Source organism: Tamandua tetradactyla, chromosome 3 (genome assembly GCF_023851605.1).
Source record: "Tamandua tetradactyla isolate mTamTet1 chromosome 3, mTamTet1.pri, whole genome shotgun sequence".
Classification (NCBI taxonomy): Eukaryota; Metazoa; Chordata; class Mammalia; order Pilosa; family Myrmecophagidae; genus Tamandua; species Tamandua tetradactyla.
Window position 1 is genome coordinate 126,749,172 of NC_135329.1, and position 23,531 is coordinate 126,772,702.

The 23,531-nt window shown below is 38.4% G+C and overlaps 1 protein-coding gene and 2 long non-coding RNA genes across 4 annotated transcripts in view; 2 read left to right on the forward strand and 1 right to left on the reverse strand.

Annotated features, from left to right (window-relative positions):
- Nucleotides 1-1,484: 1,484 nt before the first annotated feature.
- On the reverse strand, nt 1,485-6,194 carry LOC143676339 (uncharacterized). Its single transcript, XR_013172016.1, has 4 exons — nt 6,104-6,194; nt 2,804-2,919; nt 2,492-2,719; nt 1,485-1,549 (listed from the first exon to the last, which is right to left on the reverse strand). It is a non-coding gene; the product is annotated as an uncharacterized LOC143676339 (long non-coding RNA).
- Nucleotides 6,195-6,292: 98 nt separating this feature from the next.
- Nucleotides 6,293-11,084, forward strand: LOC143676338 (uncharacterized). The gene is made up of 3 exons (XR_013172015.1): nt 6,293-6,364; nt 10,012-10,121; nt 10,906-11,084. It is a non-coding gene; the product is annotated as an uncharacterized LOC143676338 (long non-coding RNA).
- Nucleotides 11,085-15,888: 4,804 nt separating this feature from the next.
- Nucleotides 15,889-23,531, forward strand: part of GPD2 (glycerol-3-phosphate dehydrogenase 2) — a 152,397-nt gene continuing 144,754 nt past the window's right edge. Inside the window, exon 1 of one of the 2 annotated variants that reach the window (XM_077153874.1) lies at nt 15,889-16,014. The gene's annotated coding sequence lies outside the window, so the exon portion shown is untranslated. Of the gene's footprint in view, nt 16,015-16,552; nt 16,731-23,531 lie in introns of those variants that run through there. The other variant, XM_077153870.1, reaches the window with a different exon arrangement.

The following is a 23,531-nucleotide window of genomic DNA, read 5'->3' on the forward strand; positions in this document are numbered from 1 at the left end:
TTTTGGGGGGCAAAATCTTAATTAATAGGTAATGATTATTTTTTTCATTTGTTTATTGTGGATTCAAGTTCCTAGACAAAATACTAAAAATAAATTAAGATTGATTCATTAACTTACTGAATATTTATTGAGCACCTATTATATTATGATTTTCCAAACACTGCTGGTTCAAGAGATGCATTTAGGTGGCATATGAACTTTTTATTAATTTGAAAAATATTTATTTATATAAATGTGTAATTCAAGAAAATTATTCCTTAGGAAGAAGTTAGAGTTTGAAAGAAATAAATTAATTTGAAGATAAATGTTAAATTAATAAAAAAGGAAGCAAAACTAGTGAGGGACATGTAAAAATATTAAAAGTTGGAGAAATATTATACTGTAAACCTGAATTCTGCAGTAGCAACCAAAAGATTCCCACAGAGATTTAGTCTGCCTGACTAGCCAAATGGACTGTGAAGTATTACAGCTGGTAATAAAGCTAGTTTCATGAAGAAATAGGTGTTTCTTTCTAGTTTAAGGAGAAAAACTATCAGCATTCCAGTTCTTTTTCTTGCTGTTACTTTGACTGTTGTCTTTAAATTTATGGATCTGATTGATATAAAACCTCCTTTCTGATATTTCTCATCGGGAACTCTTTCACATATTTTCACATATTTCTTTCCACATATTTTCTTTCCTGCTTTCTTTTCTTGGCCATGCTTGTCTTCTTTTATCTTCATTATCCTTCTACCATCTTCTTAAATTTTACCTAAGTATTTTACAGTGAAATAAGCATCAAGATATATAATTCTGGGTACTAAAAAGCAAACCACACTTATAAATGCTCTATGGCTAATTTATGTCCTTTTCCCCTCCTGTTAATCAAAACCAACTATTGCCTTATCTAAAAAATGAAACTTAAAGGATGAAACCATCTAAAGTTACATTGCATTTTTAAGATCTAACAAACCTAGAACCTTTTCTTTAAGTATATTTGGAATATAGGAAATGGTGGGATATAGAAATGTCCCTTGATCCAATATAGCTCTTCCCTTCAAGATTTATTCCAAATCTCAACATGTCTGTCTGAAATATTTATTTATTGATTGAAAAAAATCTGATATCCTCTGAAATGTTTAGATTTGAGTACAAAGTGATTATCTCCAGCCAGTTTCCTCTAAGAGACTAATACTATGAGGTTTTTTTGCTGAATAAAACACATTTCTACCAATTTCACAGCTCTTCAAATATCAACTAGTAATGTTAAATGAAAGCTCTATGATGTCCCCAATTTGTTTTTATTTGTGGTTGCATAATTTTACCATTCAAAAGGTTGTTCAGTACAGGCCATGGTGACTCAGTGGCAGAGTTCTCACCTGCCATGCCAGAGACCCGGGTTTGATTCCCCGTGTCCGCCCATGTAAAAAAATAAAAATATAAGGTTGCTCAATAGAAACTGACAAGAGATATAAAACTAAAACTAATTTTATTTCATTTAGTACCTATTGATCACTCTTCGAACTGTTGAAATCTTCTTTGTTACAACCTCCTATGAAGTCATTTCTACCTAGAAAAGAGTTACAAATTGATATATAAGCAGAAGGGGGATAACTAGTGAACTATTAAAGAATCATTTAGATCTCATTTCTCCTCATTACATTTCCTGGAATGTTAGTGAAGGAGTCTTTTATACCACAGATTTATCCCTCTGGGATTTTTTTCCCCTTTCTTCCAGATTACTCAAGTGATGCTGAAAGAATTTGAGAAACAAGGCTCCTTGCTACATATTCTCAGTATATAATATTATCTGGATTCTAGGCCCCCCCCAAAAAACAAATGGATGGGACTTCTACTTTTCACTGGAATTATTTTGGCATTGGGTCGACTCGCAGGTTATTGACATTTAACCTACAAAACAATGCTGATCAAAATTTTAAATGTATACAGATCACCCAGGAAACTGGGTTTAAAATTTATTAAAATGCAGATTCTGTATAGTAGGTCTGGGCTGAAGTCTGAGATTCTGCATTTCTAACAAGCTGGTAGCTGTTTTCACTACTTATATAAGCACCACCCTTTGAGTAGCAAGGTTCTATAATCTCCACTTTGTAAACTGAGGACTACCTGCATCTGAGAGAGTGGGGCTGCCCACTTGAATGCAAATCTTCCGTCACCACCTGTTTTTTACAGACTTAAAAATCTCTGTATGTGCTCCTTAGTTCTTGGAATAAGCATTTTCTAATAAGCACTCCTGGTTATTTTTACATACATTAAATTAAAAAAAAAACACAACAAACTTTGCATCAGGCAGCCTGTAAATTTTGGATTTTTCCTGCCGCAGAGAGAAGGTAGAGTTGGCATTGGAAGAATGAGCTAAGAATTAGTGGTGTTTTGCATTCATTGAAAATTCTACCTAGTGTCGTGGGCCATGGAAATGTACTTTTCAGCATTTCATAATGTACACCAACTCTTTAGAGTCCCGTTGAGAGAAAAAAAATAACAGCTTTACCTTTTATGTTCTTTACCTTGGATTCTCTTAAGGTTCCTTCTTAAAGTTACATGTTCTTATAACTAGCTCAAAAGATGCCTTGCTTTAGATTATGACCTAGGAAGAACCTGAAGATAGCAAACTACTCCCTGTTGGTGCCGTTCCTTCACTTGTCTTCACAGCTTTCTTCTGCTTTCTTAAATATCCATCTCTGACATCCTTTCCTTCTGAAGGCTTTCCTTGCACAAGCTAGTGGCATGTGTTAAAGTTTTAAAAAATGTTCTTTTATCCTTGACTCAATAATATCCTTAAGAAACAATTGGAAAAGGATACAAAGATATTCAAGGCAATGCTGGTAATAATACAATTGGAAGTCATCTTTTTAGGTCCTTGAATAGGAGATTAGCTGAATAAATGATGGTACATCTTTGCATTCAAATACTATGTAGCTGGTACAAATGAGAATATAGATCCATATTTATTGTCGTAGAAAGATGCTCTCACAAATTTTGTTAAATGAAAGAAGATTTAGAGAACATTATACCAATATATACAGTATTTCTTTTTATTAATAAAAAGAACAAATAAAAAGAAATACTGTATATTTAATTCACTGATGTGTTCTAAGTGCCTAGAATAGAGAGCTCCTAATAATTATAAGTCTGACGAATGAATATATGACATAGGGATTGTTCTAAGAACTGTACTTCTACCATCTCGTTTATTGCTATAAAAATCCAGTGAGGTGGGTTTTATTATAACATATACCATATGTTATAAGTGAAGAAATTAATGCTCAGAGAGATTAAGCAGATTGCTCATGGCCATGGAGGGAGGAAGTGATGAGACCTGGCTTCTATTTATGTGACTGAAAGCCCATGCCTTCATATATATATATATATATATATATTGGCCTTTACTGCTTTCTAAAAAATTTTTACTACTTTAAAGAATTGTACATATATATATATCCATTAAAAAATCCTTAAAATATTATAGAAAGCTTTTAACAGTGGTTAACTGTGATCTGCATGCTGGGATTATAGTAAATTTTTTTCTCTTTTCTTTGTGTCTCTATATTGTCATGTTTCCATAATGAACTTGGATTACTTCTGTAATAAAATCTCTACAGTAAAAAGAGTCTTTTCGATTGGTTTCACCACCATCACCACCAACAAAAAACCTTTTTGGCATTTTAGTTTCTAGAAAGGATGAATCATTCCCTTTGCTGTGCTGTCTCAAAATCCTGTCCCACATCTACTTTTTGTTCCTTTTGCATTCTAATAGTTATTGTTTCAATGTTGTTTTCTCCAACTCCACTAAACTGGAGAATACTTTTTATTCATCTTTGTATTTGGGGGCCTAACACTGTGCCTGGAATACCAGAGATATGTCCAAAGAGTTCTAATTAAAAATACCTTAAACAGGAAAATCATAGCTTGCCATTCCATTTTTCTTTGCCTCTTTCCATATGCAGTAAATATTATGTGTTTGTTCCTAGTCTCAACTGTGGCAGAGCTAGTCTCCACCAACCTTTATCTGCTACTGCTAAGAGCAGTAGCCACTAAATATAAAAAAAAATCAAAACAAAGCACTTTCCCATCTCCCTGACGGAGTAAAAGCTGTGAAGCCCAAATAATGCTTAGTTACCAAAAGCCACGCCAGGTGTCTAATCGAAAGGGTATTGATTTTAGCTAGTAAATAGCCCTTAATATAGTTGGAACCTGGGTTGAATATGCAGCCTGATAATTAGCTAATAAAGCAAACAGGAGCTGGAGAGAACGGGCACAGTTGGATAAACAGCAGCCTGTCATTCAGGAAGCTTGCCTAAGTCTAATACCTTCTCACACCAATGACTTGAGTTACCTTTAGGACTCTATGAGTAGCATTTTCAGTCATTAAATAAGGAAAAAACTATTAACTTATCATAGGGTATTATATATAACTAAAAGCAGTTGTAAATGTCTTGCAAATATTACAGGCAATAGAAGTACTTCCTGAAGACAGATGTTGCAATTTAAAAATCTCAAGTGGGGGAGGTTTAATAACTATTTTAGATCCTTAGGATAATGCTTAGGACATTGTTTAATTATTAAACAATTCTGTTTGTTAAATCATCTGATATTCCCGAGAAATCCACAGGCTGATCAGTTCTCACATTATTCTCCAACTGCTCGATGCAATGCAAAGTAGCAGAGGCCAGTTGGAAGTAAAACAAGGGAAAGAATGAGAAAAGGATTAGGTTAGCCAGATACCACGTTAAGAAAGAAAAAAAAAAAAGCCTACATGGAGGGTCAGAGAGCTAAAGTATAACTGTTACTGTAGATAGGGTCTAAATTGGAGATAGTCATTCAATGTCCTGGAGTTCAGCTCTGGCATGCAAAATGCATTGTATGTGGCGTGCACAGTATTAAAAAAAGGAAAAAAAAAGGTTTGGTTGCCAATATGTTCTTAAAAGCGGAAAAAAACCTCATAGATTTCCAATTTCTTTTGAAAAAATTAGAGTAACTGGTAACACTGGGTCCAATTCCCCCATGAAAACAATGGACAAGAGCTGAGTAGAGGCTACTCCTTTTGCTTATTCTAAAAGCATTGGTTATGAAAATCATAAAGCTTATTAAAAGTAGAAAAAACAATAAATATCTATTGGTCTACCTCTAAATTCAACAATTGTTAACATTTTGCCATCTTTATTATAAGATTAAATACTTGTATCTGTACATTTATATATATATATATTTTAATTATGAAAAAGTTGTGATATATTTAAAATATAGACGTACTATTACATAGTCCAATAACAAGGCATTTGGAATAGATTCACATACTTTCACTACATCTTTTGAGTAAGTTTTGCCTTTCTTCTGTGGGTTTTCCCTATTATAATCTACAAAATTTAGCTTATTATCATTTTGCATTCCATCTTCAGACATGTTATCTTCTTTCTGCATGCTTTCAACTTCAATCAATTCTTACATTTATATTTTTGATGAACCATTTTAAAGTATGGGGATGTTAGCTCATCCCTAAATACCTTAGCATGCATTTCTAAAAATAAAGACATTTCCCACATAATATTATTAATATCACACTGAAAAAATCTGCTGTAATTCTCTGTAATTTTAAAATTTTTAATTGTTAAAAATAATTTTAAAACTATTTTTATTGACAAATCTTCACACACATACAGTCCTTACACGATGTACAATCTAATGGCGCCCAATCATCCCATAGCTGTGTATTCATCACCACGATCATTTTTAGAATATTTGTATCACCTCAGGAAAAGAAATAAAAAGGAAAAAGAAAAATTCATACAGCCCATACCCCTTACACTTCCCTCTCATTGACAACTAGTATTTCTATCTGATTTACTTTACCCCTTTCTCCCTATTATTTATTTATTTTTTATTCATATTTTTTTTACTCATCTGTCTATACCCTGGATAAAAGGAGCATCAGACAGAAGGTTTTAACAACCCCAAAGTCACATTGTAAAAGCTATATCTTATACAATCATCTTCAAGACTCAAGGCTACTGGAACACAGCTCAACAATTTCAGGTGCGTCCTTCCAGCCACTTCAATACACCATAAACTAAAAAAAGATACTCATATAATGCATAAAAATAACCTCAAGGATAACCTCTCAACTCTATTTGAAATCTCTCAGCCACTGAAACTTAATTTTGTCTCATTTCTCTCTTCCCTTTTTTGGTCAATTCCATGATGTCAGGTCCTGGTGAATCCGAATGGAATTCGGGAGTTCCATTCCATGTTGCCAAGGAGATTCACCCCCCTGTGAGTCTGTCCCATGTAGGGAGGAGGGCAGTGAGTTCATTTGCCAAGTTGGCTTAGAGAGACAGAGAGAGGCCACATCTGAGCAACAAAAGAGGTTCTCTGGGGGTGACCCTTAAGCATAATTATAAGTAGGCTTAGCTTCTTCTTTGCAGGGATAAGCTTCATAGGGGTAAGCCCCAAGATTAAGGGCTCAGCCTATTGAATTAGTTGTTCCCACTGCTTGTGAGAATATCAGGAATGCCCCAGATGGGGAAGTTGAATATTTTCTCCTTTCTCCCCAGTCCTTCAAGGGGACTTCACAAACACTTTTTTATTCTCTACCCAAATTACTTTGGGATATATCGGGGGCATCTAACCTGTACAAACCAACAAGATCTCACACCTTATTCAAGAGTGCATGTAATTATGTTGTTCAAGTAAAATGACCATACAAATTAAATTAGATAATGTGTTACCCAAACCCTTGCTTCTTGATGTAACACCTGATGGAGTGGTAACCCCATCCTTTCCAAGTACTTGGGCAACAGCTATGCTCTCCCCAAATACTGGGGTGAAGGCTCCAACATCTCAAGCATTGAGGTGGTGATCAGACTCTGTGCAATCCCTCAGACATCTGAGAAACCTGGGATGGTAACACTCTTCCTGAACTGGACAGAAGGCCTGCCATCTCCAAGCTCTGAGGCATACTTACCCTTTCCACATGTCTGGATGGGACTGCATTCTTGGCCCAAGAAGATGTCTTCAGTCCAAACCTCAGGATCCAAGCTGAAGATATAAGTCCTGCTTGAAAGGAGAGCTGGGTGATACAACTCTGGGTCCACCAAGGATCCCGTGTGGCTTGGATCTACATACCCCAGAAGAAACATATTCTTAAACTTAATCCATTACTGTGGGTGTGAACCCCTTACAAGTAGGATCTTTTGATAAGGTTACTTCAATCAAAGTGTGCTTAACTGATTCAGGAGGGTCTTAATCCTATTATTGAAGGCCTTATATGGAAGGCCATGAAGGGAGAGAGGGACGGAGGGAGCATTCAGAAGCTGGAAGTCAACAAAATCTGAAAGAGAAAGAAGATGCTGCCACATTCATTGCCATGTGACAGAAAAGCCAAGGACCCTGGATTGCCAGCTGCAGGCCCCAGAATGACAGTCTTTTAGGAGAAAGCATCACCCTGATGGCACCTTCATTTTAGACTTCTCCTATCCTCAATACCATGAGTCAATAAATTCTTGTTGTTTAAACCAGTTCACTGCATGGTATCGCTTTAACAATTAGGGAACTAAAGCAGACTCCAAATTAAAAATTTTGCTCCTATTTTAAAATGAGGCTATATGGACAGTTACTGACATATTTCTTGTGTTAAGTACTAGTAGGCTAACTATATACATTCAGATTACATCACAACTTTTAAAACTTTGTTTTAGCATTCTTTTATTAGGAAGCTTAAAAATAAAATAAAGGGGTCCAGGCATCTCTCATATTTAACAATGCTCTAATATTGCTCCAATCTTCCACAGACTAGAGCCCTCTTTAAGTAGTTGTAAATTGTGAGAGCCTGGATTAGAAATATCAGTGATGTACTGAAGGTCTTGCTCTACAAAGATACACAAAAGTACATCAGCTGCCAAAACATACATACAAACATAATCTGGCTGGGATAAAGATAAACACATTTCTATATTTTCCTAACTCACATTAGCATCAGAGCAAAAGTGTAGTAAATGGAGGAAACTATTAGTTTCCTATTGTTGCTGTAACAGATAACCACAAACTTCCTGACTTTAAACAATAAAAATTTATTCTCTAACAATTCTGGATGCCAGAATTCCAAAATCAGTTTTACTAGGCCAAAATTAAGGTGTTGGCAAGTCTGTATTCTCTCTGGAAGCTCTAGAGGAGAATCCCTTCCTTGCCTCTCCTAGCATCAGGTGACTGACTGTCAGCATTCCTTGGTTTATGGCCATATCACTCCAAACTCTGCATCATGGTCACAGTGCTTCCTCATCTTCTGTATTATCTCCCTCTTGCCTCCCTCTTATAAGGATACAGGTGTGTTTAGGGCTCACCCTGATAATCCAGAGCTATCTCTCCATCTCAAGGTAATATTCACAGGTTTCAGGGATTAGACTGTGGATACCTTTTGTGCTGGTTTGAAAGGATGTGTGTCCCCTGGAAAAGCCATGTTTTAATCCTAATCCCATTTTGTAAAGGCAGCTGTTTCTTCTAATCCCTATTCAATACTGTATGTTTGAATCTGTAATTAGATCATCTCCCTGGAGATGTGATTTAATCAAGAGTGGTTGTTAAGCTCGATTAAGTGACAACATGTCTTCACCCATTTGGGTGGGTCTTGATAAGTTTCTGGAGTCCTATAAAAGAGGATACATTTTGAAGAATGAAGGTGATTCAGAGAGAGCAGAGAATGCTGCAGCACCATGAAGCAGAGAGTCCACGAGCCAGTGACCTTTGGAGATGAAGAAGGAAAATGCCTCCAGGGGAGCTTCATGAAACAGGAAGCCAGGAGAGAAAGCTAGCAGATGATGCCTTGCTTGCCATGTGCCCTTCCAGCTGAGAGAGAAGCCCTGACTGTGTTCGCCATGTGCCTTCTCACTTGAGAGAGAAACCCTGAACTTCATCGGCCTTCTTGAACCAAGCTATCTTTCCCTGGATGGATGCCTTTGATTGGACATTTCTATAGACTTGCTTTAATTGGGACACTTTCTCGGCCTTAGAACTGTAAACTAGCAACTTATTAAATTCCCCTTTTTAAAAGCCATTCTGTTTCTGGTATCTTGCATTCCGGCAGCTAGCAAACTAGAACACCTTTGGTGGTGTTGGTGGTGGTGGCGGTGGTGGTGGGGACACTATTTAGCCTATGAGAGAAGATTTTAAGTCTTTGCTTTAGATCAAATTAGGCTGGAAACCATGCCCTTTTCACCTAGCCCCGTTTTTGGAGCAGGAACATAAATTGTGTCTTAGGTGACAAAAATGATGGAAAAGTCAAAACCTTACTTTGCAGCACTTGGGAGGACCACTTTAGGAAGGACACCTTATTGAGGGCTGAACTTTTGCTCTATTTTAAAAAATACCAGAGATATAGGCTGATAGTGAAGAATACGTACTCAGGAAAAAATTGCTTTACTCCATATTTGACTATTGAAAGATACTCTTTACAATGCACATTACTCTAAATACAGAAGGGAAAAATATTTTTAGATGCTCCAACACCAATTCTCTGGCTTCTTATCACATGTCAACTTGCATTAGTTTTTGGATACTTAGCCAGTTTTAAAGAGTTAAGCAGGAAGGGAAGGGAATTATCTGTTTACAGTGTGGTCTAGAGAACTTTAAAATAATAGACTTTCCATTAAATTGTAAAATTTTCCCTTGAGGGATGTTACATTGGGCCATTTTTCTCGTTTTTTTTTTTTTGTTGTTGTTGTTAGTTGTTTGTTTATTTTGTATGCTGTATGGTGGGGTCACATTTCATTCTTTTTCCATGTAAGTATCCCATTATTGTAGCACCATTTGTTGAATTTTTTTGTTTGTTTGTTCTTGTTGTTTTTTGTTTTGCTTTGTTTGCTTGTTTGGGAAGTGTATGGACTAGTAATCAAACCTAGGTCTCCCACTCTCCTTCTGTTTTATACCCACTCCTAAAGAGCTATTCCAAAAATGAACTTCAATTTGTAGTCCAGGAATAACAGAACAAATATTCTCTACTTCTCTGTCTTTCATTTTAAGGATTTAAACATGATTTTGTTGATAGAAGAAAGAAGGAGATTTGCTTTTGAGGCCAAGGCATTTGCTGAGGGAAACAGCACCTGTTCCTCTCCAGTCTACACTTATTCTGGGTGAGTACCTTCCTCTTGACACTGAAGAAACTAGGTCGATGTCCACAAATTTCAAGGCTGCTGAATTAGGACACAATGTTTTCATTTTAAAGCCAATCATGTACAAACATAAATCCCATCCATTGCTATTATGTTATTCTGTTTTTCTGTTCAGATTCATTAATGTTTTTTATTACTTACATTACAAACAGTGGTCAAGTTTATTTTAAGCATTTGCTGCTGAGATTTAAGCGATCTCCTGGTTACATTATAGATATTCAAATGTGTATCTGAACACATTTCCACTTTCTTGGGCTGTTTATACTCAGCAGAGCTGCCACTTTCATTGTTCTGGTAACTAGCTTACCTCTGAAGAGCCCAATTCTCCATTTTTGTTGCAGCTCCATATCAGAACCTGATACTTACTCATATTCCCTGCATGAGGTTCTTGGGACATTTTTGCTTACCCACAACGTTCCTGTTGTGATTAAATAGGAAGGCTATCTTCAAAGACAACATTATTTAATTTATATCATCAACATTTGCAACAGCTTGTTTTTGGCACCGCCCTTTCCTAGGAACACCAGATTCCTGCCGAAGGAAGGAATATGCATTACCTTTACCCTCAAGAACTTTAAATCTAAATTTCTTGGTACTATTTTATATTGGGCCTTTAAAACTTTATTTTAAAAATACTTTCCCAAATTCTTATAAGGCAGAAATAAAACTTAAGTACCTATTTAAAAATATATTTGGTATTTTTATTTCATCTTCTCAAGGTTCATGTATTTTCACTTGATTCTAGTTTCTAACTCGAAAATCGCTGATACAGGAAGATTTTCTGCTGGATACCTTTGGATATCTACAACTCTGCATACAAGAATTCAAGTAACAAGTAGGTGGAGGCCTATTAAATAAGCGATTGTAATCTTAAAGTCCCCAAATGACTGATCCAGTCCTGTTCAAGACTGCTAATCTTTTAGAAACAACATAACTTTTATTCTTTAAAGTAGTAATTAAACTTGCAGTCTTTACTTAACTTTTGGTTAGCTTGTTAGTGTTTGCAAATATTGGCAACAATGGATAAAATTGCATGTGCATACAGTACTTCCTAAATCATTTAAACCATTAAAATACACCAAAAATGAAATAATACAAAGGAAAAAATATGTAAACACATGTACCAACCAATGCTCAAACAAATGGGTCTGGCAGGATATTGGACAAAGAGTTAGATCTCTGGGGTTTAGGAGAAGTAACTGATATTGGTGACACTTTTATTGAAGACCATATGCCAGGCATTTTACTTATATTAACCCATGAGGTCCCAGTTTTTGCCATTTGCTTGCTGTGTTATCTTGGACATGTTACTTAACTGTTCTATATCTCAATCTCCTCATTTGTAAATAACAACAACAACCACAGGTTTATCCTGAGGATTAAAATTTATGTGCTCTTTGTTAAGAGCAGTACCTGGCATGGAGTAAAACCATATAAGCATTAGCTATTGACATCCCTCACTAATGAGGAAATCGAGGCTCTGGGAAGCAAGAGAACCAAAGCAAGGTTCAATAATTTTTAAGAGGTTGGCTTTGAGGCCCACATGTATGGCATACTAAGCAGTTTCTTCTTTTAGTCTTGGCTTGATGTTTAGCTACCTCAGTAATTTTAGGAAGTCATTTAATACCTTTGGGCCTCAGTTTCCTCAGTTATATATAAAATCAAAGAGTGGAAGCTGATGACATTTATGGTCCCTTTCAGTTATAATATTCCATGAATTTTAATATATGTTCTTTAGTGACCAATGGATATTTGGTTATGGAGGAAATTTGTTCCTCTCTAGAAATGGGCAGAGCCTAAAGGGGTTGCCCTCTGGGCATGTGTTGGATGGTCATTAAAGACATGTGAAAGAATCACCAATGGAAGGTTCCCTCATGCTGAGGAAAGGTCATTCCTAGCAGCTGCGTTTAAGCTGTTTTAGCAAGTTTGGTAAGGGAAGCATTTCTTGCTCATCTTGTCGAACTAGAATATATGCAATAATCTAAATTCACCTGAAAATACTACGAAAGTAGACAGGAATGAATGAAAAGAAAGGGGAAAGCTTCTCAGATTTGTGTAGCCACATGAGGCTGAAAACCCATTACTGTCCTCAAGTTTTCTTAGGCTTAGGAGAAAAGAGTTATTTGAGTGCAGGAGTTATTTGACACCCTCAATCTGAAGGACAGTAAACATAGTTTCATTCCAATGCTTAGTCATGCTTATGATGACAAAAAATACTTAAGACTAACTTCCCCGAAGTCCTTATCTTCAGTAGATTGCCTTCTGCTGAAATAATTACTTCATGTTTTTAAATTTGGTTTTAGTAATGCTTCCCTGCCCATACACCATTCAGTTTCCCCCCTTTTCCCCTTTTTGGCCTTCACCCTGTTGATTTGATTGGTTTTGGTTTAATTCCATGAAAAAAAGAAAGCACGAACAAGTGTGTGTGTAAGAGGTGCTTTTTTTTTTTTTTAAATACATATGTATATTTTATGGATCTAGTGTAATACTTAATTCTGAAGAACAATTCCTAAATTAATGATTACTTCTCCCCACCCTCCTGAAAATTATCTTAATAATGAAAAGATATTGCTTAGGCACATGCAAATTTGATGCCTTTAGCTACCCAATCAGCAACCAAACTATTTCAGTGAGAATTCTGCTCATCTCATAATAGGAGCAAGACACAGGTGCAGAGCCAGAAAGGCTGGAAGTTACTTCAGATCCTCACTAATAGTAACCTTTAATGAGTTATAAAATCTATTATTAGGTTAAAAGGAAATTTTTATTTTTATATTTCATTCCCTTTAGAAAAGGAAATTTTTATTTTTAGATTTCATTCCCTTTAGAAAAATGTTGATGGAGTATATGGGGATGATTTTTTTATTTTGTAAATTTCTGTATGGTCTTAAAGCAAAAGTATCGTGAGGCTTATTTTGAAATCATCTAGTGTTCATCCTTAAAAATAACTTTTTTAAACCACTTTTGCTGTGTACTCTTAATAATTACATACTAGCAATGTTTTATCCAGTTAATGGAAGTAACCATTTTACAGTAATTTCCTAGTTATTTTATTCAAGTCATACTTGAGATTGGATGTATGTATGTATGGAGAGTGGAGAGGTGGAGGGCAGAGGTGATAGCTTTTAAAATGAAGATCCAGACCAAATTGTAGGCTGATCATGTTAGCGTCCTTATTTCTCCTCCATCGCTTCCTTTTGTACACAACGTTTTTCCTTCTGTATCCTTCCTAAACTCCAACAGATGCCTAGTGTCCTTCTGTTTCCCTTTGGTTGCCTCAGACCCCAACTTTGGCAAGATAAACCATGTCCAATGCTTCTGACTTTTCTCTCCCTCTTCAAAATGTGCAAGATCCATGTCCCATTCCATCAGGGTCTGACCTGGCCTAGACCATCATAAATGGTCACGAGTTATTGATGAAAATCCGAATCCCTGCTGGCTTGTTGGCTAGCAAGTGACTAGGACTTGTAGGCAAAATAAACAGCAGAGATAATGGGACCTGGAACAAACTGTTCATCTAAACATTCAATTTCAAATCAATAAACACTATCAAACATCTATTTAGTATCAGGCACTGTGCTAGGCACCAGAAAACAAAAGTTAGTTACACACGTTCCCTGTTTTCCACACACTGAACTGTTGTGACATTTGTTGGAAGAAAATTCAGGACTGTCAGATCATTCTTTTCAGTTTTACATGTGCTTCTCAATAAATAAATGGGTTTTGACAAAATGTGAAAAACGGGTGTATATCACAGGAGTTCTCAATGGTGTGTGCACATTATAATCACCTGGGGGAGTTTCTTTTATTAATTAAAACATTTTTTTTTAAATACCAAAAAACACCAAACAAACGCAAACATTCTTAGCTTTTGATCATTCCGTTCTACATATATAATCAGTAATTCACAATATCATCACATAGTTGCATATTCATCATCATGATTATTTCTTGGAACATTTGCACCTACTCAGAAAAAGAAATAAAAAGAAAACAGAAAAAAATTCATACATACCATACCCCTTACCCCTCCCTTTCATTGATCACTAGCACTTCAATCTACATTTATTTTAACATTTGTTCCCCCTATTATTTATTTTTATTCCATATGTTTTATTTGTCTGTTGCTAAGGTAGATAAAAGGAGCATCAGACACAAGGTTTTCATAATCATAGTCACATTGTGAAAGCTATATCATTATACAATCATCTTCAAGAAACATGGCTACTGGAACACAGCTCTACATTTTCAGGCAGGTCTCTCCAGCCTCTCTATTACATCTTGACTAACAAGATGATATCTATTTAATGCATAAGAATAACCTCCAGGATAACCTCAAAACTCTGTTTGGAATCTCTCAGCCATTGACACTATTTTGTCTCATTTTGCTCTTCCCCCTTTTGGTTGAGAAGGTTTTCTCAATCCCTGGAGGCTGAGTCTCAGTTCATTCTAGGATTTCTGTCCCATGTTGCCAGGAAGGTCCACACCCCTGGGAGTCATGTCCCATGTAGACAGGGGGAGGGTGGTGAGTTTGATTGTTGTGTTGGCTGGAGAGAGAGGCCACATTTGAACAACAAAAGAGGTTCTCTCGGGGGTGACTCTTAGGCCTCATTTTAAGTAGGCTTGACCTATCCTTTGGGGGGTTAAGTTTCATATGAACAAACCCCAAGATTGGGGGCTCAGCCCATAGCTTTTGTTGTCTGCAGTGCTTGTGAGAATATCAAGAATTCAACTTGGGGAGGTTGAATTTTCCCACCTGGGGGAGATTTAAAACAGTGGTTCTCAAACTTTCCTGTGCCTCAGAATCACCAGAGTCAGATAGCTTGTCACCTACTCCAGAGTTTAAGAATCAGGTAGTATGGAGAGAGTCTGATAATTTTCATTTCTGTCAGGTTCTTAGGTGATGCTGCTGGCCCCATGGTTGCACTTTGCCAGTCACAGTTTTAAAACAGAAGGATTTCCAGGCTCTTCTCACCTCCCCCGCTCTGTTGGTTCGGGGACGAGAACCTGCCATTGGACATTTTAAAAACACTTAGATGGTTCTAATGTGTTTAGAACCAGTGTTCTACTGGATCAACTTACGGCTGGTTTCCTGGAATTATTATGAATTTGGGGCACAAAGAATCCCAATGGCTCTACACATTCCTCTGGGTCAATTATAGGAATTCTGTGGTATTTAGAGAAGTTAAATAAGTTACTTAATGAATAATTGACTTAGGAAAAAAAAACCTCACCACCAAGATTTTGGTTCAAACTAATTTGACTGCTCTCCTCTGGTAAGGCCTTTCCTATGATACTCTGGGTATTTTCCAATACCATGGTAGAAATGTTATTTGTACAGCACCCAGAACTCTTCCGCGGAAAGGTCTTTAAAAGTGGGGGGTCCATTTGAACCCCATCTTTGCCCTCCCAGGGTCCATTTGGTCTCGCCTAGCAGTTGCAGCTCTGTCAAGTGAGCTGGGCATGCTCAGTGGGCAGGGTCGGTTTTAGGGGTTGGGGGTGGGTGCAACCGGGAAGCCTGCTGCTTTGCTGCCAGGGCTCTCTTTCTCACCCCTCACGCCTCCCCCCTCCCCACACCCATATGAGGCTGGACCAGAGGAGTCTGTGCCCAGCATCCCACCCCCTGGTGCTTGGGTTTCCCTGCGGGTCCTCGCGCTGACATTCAGGCAGGGGTCAGGAGGCCCCGCGCGCCTCTAGAGCGAGCTGGGGAAGAGGCCGAGGGCTTTGGCCTCTGACGGCGGGGTCCCAGGGGTCCGCCTGCCTCCTAGATACGTTTCTTGGCCTAGGGAAGCCTGCCTGCCGGGAGGTGCGGAGTAAGGGAAGCCAGATTCCGGGGCGGGCGACGAGAAGCCAGGTAAGCCAGTCCCCACCAGCGTGCAGCCGGGCGAGTGTCTTCCCTCTCCAGGCCAGATGGCGAGGACGGCCCGCGTGGGGGAGGGCAGAGGAAATCCGACACTTCCACAACCCTGCCCGGGTCTAGCCCAGCAGAGGCCTTCCCGGCGGTCCTCCGGCTTGGATGGGGATGGAATGTCTGCAGTCCGGCATGGCGAAGGCGCAAAGCGGAACCCGCAGCTTGGCGCAAGGGCCGTCGCGTCCGCCGCGGCACTGCCCCGCCCCTCCCCCCCCGGGACCTGTGTCCCGATGTCCAGGTCTGGTCACGTTCACTGGGCGGCGTTTAGACCTCGCCAGCCCGCCGCCCGCGGGACCGCGACTCTCACCACCTCTCCCCACCCTCGGTTCCCGTCACCACTTCCGCGTTCCCCGGCTGGGCCGGAGGCGCCTGGGCCCGAGGCGTTCTGGCGGGGTGGCGGCCTCGCGGCGGGGATCTGTCCTCCGGAAGGGAGGAGGAGCTGGAGGGGGAGGAGGAAGTCGCGGGGGAGGGTGTTGCGCGGGCGAGTCGGGTTACACTAGCTCAGCCTGCCGGGGAGTGACACCCGCGCGCGCCTCGCTGGGAGCACCTGGGTCGAGTCTCTGATTCCGGGGGAGGCAGAGGCTCCGCCCTGGCTGGAAGAACTAGGAACTAGGGTGCTTTCTCCTCTCTGCCCCCTCGCGCGAGACGATCAATCTCAGGTGTGTGCTTACTGCGATCCCTCCCCCCACCCCCAGGGGAATAGTGAGAAGTGGCCTTCTAGAGCTCCCGTTTTTGGGTGGGTGGTGGCGGGAATCTGGGGAAAGATTTAGAATTTCTTTCCAACAACAGAAGATGGACTGCTTGCCTAGGGTTTAGCTGCTTACACTTTTCATTTTCGGGGGTGGGTGGCGGTAATACATTTGCCTCCTTCGTAAAGTCACTTAACTTCTGGGTTGGGGTTGGTATCTGGTAAAAGTTTACTTTTAGTTTGGGGGATGTCGCTTGTGTGATAAGTACTGTTGCTGTCTTCTGAAGCAAAGGTGGGAAAGGGGGCTGAGGCTGCTTTGGGAACGTCAGCTGCTGGAGTGCGCCCGTTCTCGGAGGAAATGTAAGGTGTACACACTGATGAACTTAAAACAGCCTTCACTCCCCCACGTAGTAATTTCAACGTGCAAAAATAGATTGAGGCGTGAATGTGCGAGCCGGGTGAATGAAGTACTGCTCTCAGCAGATGGATGGTCTCTGGACCGGCTTCCACCGTGTGCGGAGGAGGGCTCACTCTCATTAACAGTCTTCCTCAGGAGTTGCAAAGTAATTTGCAAACACAAAGTCTCACAAAGTCTTAGTGACACGGGCCAAACCAAATTACACAACACATTATAAAAAATCATAGAGGCAGTTATAAAATTGGTCATTAAAAAAGCTTTTTAGCTAATAGCTAATTTAATGAACATACTTGTGTAAATAATTGAAGGAAGGACGTGGGTAAGCCAGGCTCTACTGCTTAAAAGAAACTGTTAGTATTTGCGTATGTTCCAAGTTCCCGGTGCATGCCCATGTGAAAAAAAACAAAAAAAGAGATGTGACACTTCTTTTTGGAGTGTGGCAAACCACTCTGAGTCCTATTCTTTCTGTTGGCCATCCTCTGAGAACTAGATTCCATTGGCCAATGGATACCACTTGCAGTCTCTGAAATCTTATGATGTGGATGTTGAAATTCCCCTGTTTCTCAAGGGGAAATCATGTCAAGTTACACCACTCCATTGGTTTTTACCAACCAACTCTTCAACAAGACAGTAATGAATAAGTGAATATGGACAAAAGATGGAATTGTGCATTTGAGCACCTTTTTAGTGCCAGCCATTCTGATACCTCACTTACTTTATTTTATAGAGAAATGAAATTCTAGCAGTAGTAAAACTCTACTTTCTTCTTAATGTCTGATTTATTTATTAAAAGATGCAATGCCATGGACAGGGCCACAGTGTTACCAACTGTTAGTAAGTTTTACCACCCGGTTTAGTTTTTGTGCTGTTGAACCTCATTATAAATATTTAAAAAGATTTGATTATCATTGTGGGTAAATCATATTGATAAATTATCCTAACTCTGAAATATTCCTGTTTGATTGTTTTCTGTCTTTCATTACTAGAAGGTAAGTTCTCTGAGCATACAGCTTGGTCTTGCTTATATACTTTTGTGTCTGTGATCCCTAGAGTGGTGACTTGTAATGAACACTCAGTAAATGTTTTCTCAATGAGTGACTCAACTGTGGGTCAGACTCTAGTTGAGTATAGTGAGAGGAAAAACCAAAGACTTTCCCCTATATGGGGATGCCTGTTCATATTGCTGATTACTCTATATGACTTTAAAAAGTGAGCTATCTAAACTCACTGAACACCAATTTTCTCACTGGTAAAATGTGGATAATAATATATGCTATAACACATGCAAAATATCTGTATGTACATAGCAAATTGTAGGCTTCAAATATTAGGTTCCTTCCTTCTTACTTTTTTCCTTATATTTAAAAGCAGAATTGTTTAAAGAATTCAGTTAGCCAGATAATTCACCTTTGGCTTGCTGTCCATGAATTATCCAGTACCCTCCCCACCATTAATTTGATGCATGTTGGGGAGGGGTGTCAGTGGCCACAATGTTGTAAGAGAAAGGAGGCTATTTCCAGGATCATTATCTAATTTCTTTTCTTTCATTTTTAGTGTGATAATTCTTCCTTTTGAGTTTTCCAAAACTTGATTCTTTCTAATTGTCAATACCCAGACTCATGGGGTTGTTCTAAATGCAGAAACAACCTTCAGAAAGAACACTATACATCAAACATGTGTAACACTTTGCTTCTTAAATGAAGTTTTCTGTAGGCTTGTGTAGCAGGTAGATAAAAAGTATGGTTATCCTCCTTTTGAGAGTTTTGAGTTTAACAAGGTAAAACAATTAGAGACCAACATAGATTTTGCATAATTATATACCCAATTGTAGGATGTAGGATGTTGGATTTCACTTTTGTGTTTATGGAGAAGAGAGATAGGATTGATACTGATCAAATACAGGGTCTCTGCCCAATGCGATAATAGCTAATCTATGACCCCAGGGTTTCAAAGAGAGAAAGAGTTTATTGGCAGGGGAAGCAAGGAGATCTGAATAGTCTGTCGGCCTAAAATCTGTCTCCCCGAACTGTAAAAACTCTGACTTTATAGTATCAAAAGATGGGCAAGCTTTAGGATAATGAGCACAGTGGCTTGAGATGATGAGTTAAAGATGATCTATTAAGCACATGTACGTCGATTACATGCTTAGTCACAGAACCTATGCAAGAAAATGGTACCCTATGATGAAGGGTGTAGTTTTTAGTATTATAATGAGGTATAGGTCACTTACAGTTAAAATTTAAGCTACTGTGCTTGTCAAGTGGGCAAATTTTGGTTAGGTGTAGCTTGGGCTAGTAAGACAGTCTAGTAATTGGGGAGGGTTAGTTCTGAGCTGACTCAAGTTCCTTCATTAATGAACATTAAGGGTTGACTTTGTTATCATAAAACTCTGAAATTGTAAAACAGGATAAAGGAATACAAGTGGAGGCCAATAATGAGGTTTTCACATTCACATGATAAAGGTTATATAGTTAAACAATCATTAAAGATCAAGGCAGCTGGATTACAGTTCAGTAATTTCAGATATTTCCTTTTGGTTATTTTACAGTGTACTAGAAAGTAAGGAAAAGGCATCTATATAATGATTCAGTCATCATAATTATTAGTTGAATCTTAATTTCTTGGTTACAGGTTTAAATAGAGATAGTTTTGTGGTGAAAGGAGTGTCACTTCAGTAACAGATTTAAAGTTTCTTGAAGATTACAGCAAAAGGAACCATCTTTGAAGAATGTTCACTATTTTGTACTTCAGTGAATTAGAGAGCCAGAATAATCCTGTACTTAAAAAGATGAATCTTAGGTGTAAAAGTATATTAGAAATCTTAAGTAAAATTTTGTATGTATACTAAATAATGTTTTTTAATATAGCTCTGAAGTTTTAAAGCCCAGGATTGGAGTTAAAAAATGTAATTCCTCATTCTTCCACTTTTAACACATTTGTTTAAAAAATGCGTCAGATGGTAATGGAAGTCTCTGCCTGCCCATAACTTATCCAGTTGTGCACTATGGGTTGTATTTTTCATCTGAAGTATCAAGGAAAAATTACTGGTCATTAGGGTAGGGACCCACCACAACTGGGTTAATTTCAGTATTGTTATCTTAGGAGAGAGGAAAGAATGATTAAAACTGAGGAGGTATTATCAAAATAAGTTTTAGTTGCTGGTCTAGATTGCTAGCTGCCAGAATGGGATAAACCAGAAATGGAACAGCTTTTAAAAGGGGGAATTTATTAAGTTGCAAAGCCCATGATAATGTTCAAATTAAAGCAAGGCTATAGAAATGTCCAATGTAAGGCATCCAGGGAAAGATATCTTGGTTCAAGAAGGCCAGTGAAGTTCAAGGTTTCTCTCTCAACTGAAAAGGCACATGATGGACATGGTAATGTCTGCTAGATTTTTCTTCTGGTTTCTTGCTTCATGAAGCTCCCCCAGTGACATTTTCCTTCTTCATCTCCAAAGATCTCTGGCTGTGTGGGCTGTCATGGTTTTTGTGGTTCTTTGCTCTAAAGGTTTTTCCAAAATGATTTCCTCTTAAAGGACTCCAATAGCAAACCCACCTTCAATGGGTGGAGACATGCCTCCATGGAAATCATCTAATCAGAAGTTACCACCCACAATTAGGTAGGCCACATCTCTGTGGAGATAATCTAATCATGCTTCCAATCTACAGTAATGAATAGGGATTAAAATAAATGGCTGCTCCATCAAGATGGATCAGGATTAAAACATGGTTTTTCTAGGATACATAATCCTTCAAAACCAGCAAGTTGCTCATCAGAATATTGAGGTAATTCCAACATGAATCATCACCTTTGTGATAAGGAGAAAATCTGGAAGTTATGTCATAGGGGAAGAAGAAACTAATAAAGGTCATGTTTTACATTTACTTGTTTTAGAATGGTTGATGTGATGGGTGAAAGAAATCTAGAATGGAGAGATGATGAGATTCAACCTCAGTTGAGAGAGATAAGGGCCAAAGTGGCTGCAAGCCAGGAAATCTCAACTTTAGAGTAGCTAGGGATCCATCTCAGGAGCATTTAAGAAAAAGGAAGCAAGAGGAAATTGTGATTTTCTGAGGCTATTTAGATAATGCTTGAGGTTAGAGGTTGTCCAGAATTCAGATTTTGTTTCCTGACATGATCGAGGCCAAAGTATTTATTGCTTGTTTTTCCAGGACTTTCATTTTTTGTTGGAGGTTCTTACTGGTTCTTTGGGATGTGTGTTTACATCTATATGATATCTGCGCTTTTGTTTTCCATTTTTCAGTTGTGGTTATTATATTGATTCATTTAAAACCGTATTTCTGATTTATTTATGGTTTCTGACTTTAATTAGTTCACTCTGAGGTTCTATTATTAATTCACTAAAATAGTGGGAAAAAATTAGCTAATAGATTTTACCCCTCCTGTCTTAGTGTCTGTGCTAGTTTGAAGCTGTTATGTACATCCAGAAAAGCCATGTTATAATCCTAACACAATTTTATGGGGACAGCCATTTCTTTTAATCCTGATTCAATATTACGGGGCTGAAACTTTTGATTAGATTATCTTCGTGGAGATATGACATGCCCAATTTTGGGTGTGACCTTTTGATTATAATGATGGAGATGTGACTCCACCCATTCAAGATGGATCTTGATTGGTTTGCTGGAGTCCTTTAAAAGGGGAAACACTTTGGAGAAACCTCAGTTGCAGATGCAGATACAGATGTTTGGAAAAGCAGATGCAGATGCTTGGAGAACAGTTGCTTCAGAGCTAACAGAGACAACACAGGACTAAGACGTTTGGAGGTGCAGGGTGCAGCAGATGTCACCATGTGCCTTCCCATGAAAGGTAAGCAAGCTAAAACCCAGAGTTGTGTCCCGAAGGAGCTAAGTGAAGGCCCACAGATGCCAAGTGAGGAACACACTACAGGAAAGAGAGGCTGAAAGCAACAGGGGCTGAAAGCAATGGAGCCCAGGCTCACAGGACCAGCAGGTGCCATCCACGTGCCTTCCCAGCTGACGGAGGTATTCCAAACGGCATCAGCCTTTCTTGAGTGGAGGTGATATCTTGTTGTTGCCTTAGTTTGGACATTTTCTCAGCACTAGAACTGTCAACTTGGAACATATTAAATTCCCTTTTTAAAAGCTGTTCCATTTTCTGGTATATTGCCTTCTGGCAGCATTAGCAACCCAATGCAGTTTCCCTTTTATTAAAACAAATACCACGGAGTGGGTTGGCTTTAACAGTGGAAATTTATTGTCTCACCCTTTTGAGGCTAGGTAAGATCCAAAATTGAGGTATCAACAAGGCAAGGCTTTCTGAATACCATGGCATTCTGGGGCTGGCTGCTGGTGATCCTAAGGTTGTTGGTTTTTCTGTCACATGGCAACGCACATGGCGATGTCTTCTTCTTTCTCTTCCTGGTTCCCTTGACCTCCAGCTTCTGGCTTTTCTGTTCCTGTGGTTTTCTCTCATTGTTACTGAACTTATTCCTTTTATAAAGAACTCCAGTAATCTGGATGAAGACTGAACCTCATTAATTTGGGCCATACCTTAACTAAAAATAACATCTTCAAGAGATCTTATGGTTCATACCCACAGGAATGCAGATTATAACGTGGATTTTGGGGGGGATACACATTTCAACCAACATGCTTCCCAAGTAAAATTTTAGTATGAAATATATATTAACAAAATTTAAAAATATTATCGGAAATATCTTTTGATTATTCAGACAAAATGAAATTATTACTAGTATACTTTATTTTTTAATAGTGAGGTGCTATTAGGGTGAAAGTACTTTTTTTTAGAAGAGTGACCTTGTTCAATTTTGATTTATTGAAGCCTCATTTCTTTAAATAATGATATAGCCTCTGGAATTTCATTTTTGGTTATTTACTATATCCTTCTGTAAAGGATTTGAATATACCGGGGATGGGGGCAAGAACCAAACCCCACAAATGATGACAGATAGGATGTTTTCTGAAAATGAGATTTCTGGAGGACACTACTATCAAATGAGATGGCCTCAGAGTATGGTTTGGTGATGAGGCAGTGGGGAGGGGGTGTGAAACACAGAAGACTTTGGTACTTGCCTGAAATTCCCATAATGACCAGTAAGGCCTAGTGGAATGTTTTGGTGGTCATATATATAAAAGCAACAAAAGTTGATGTTTGAGGGGAACATTGAGGGAAAATTACAGCATTATTATTCCAGTAAAATGCAATATATTTCTAACTGTTTCAAATGTGATGAAAACAATATAAGTCAGGGTCCTAGGTTCTCAAAAAATGGTTTTCCTTTTATTTAATCCAAATAAAGAATGTTTTATTTCATTGTGGCAAAGCCAACATTGCTTGATCATGTCCCTT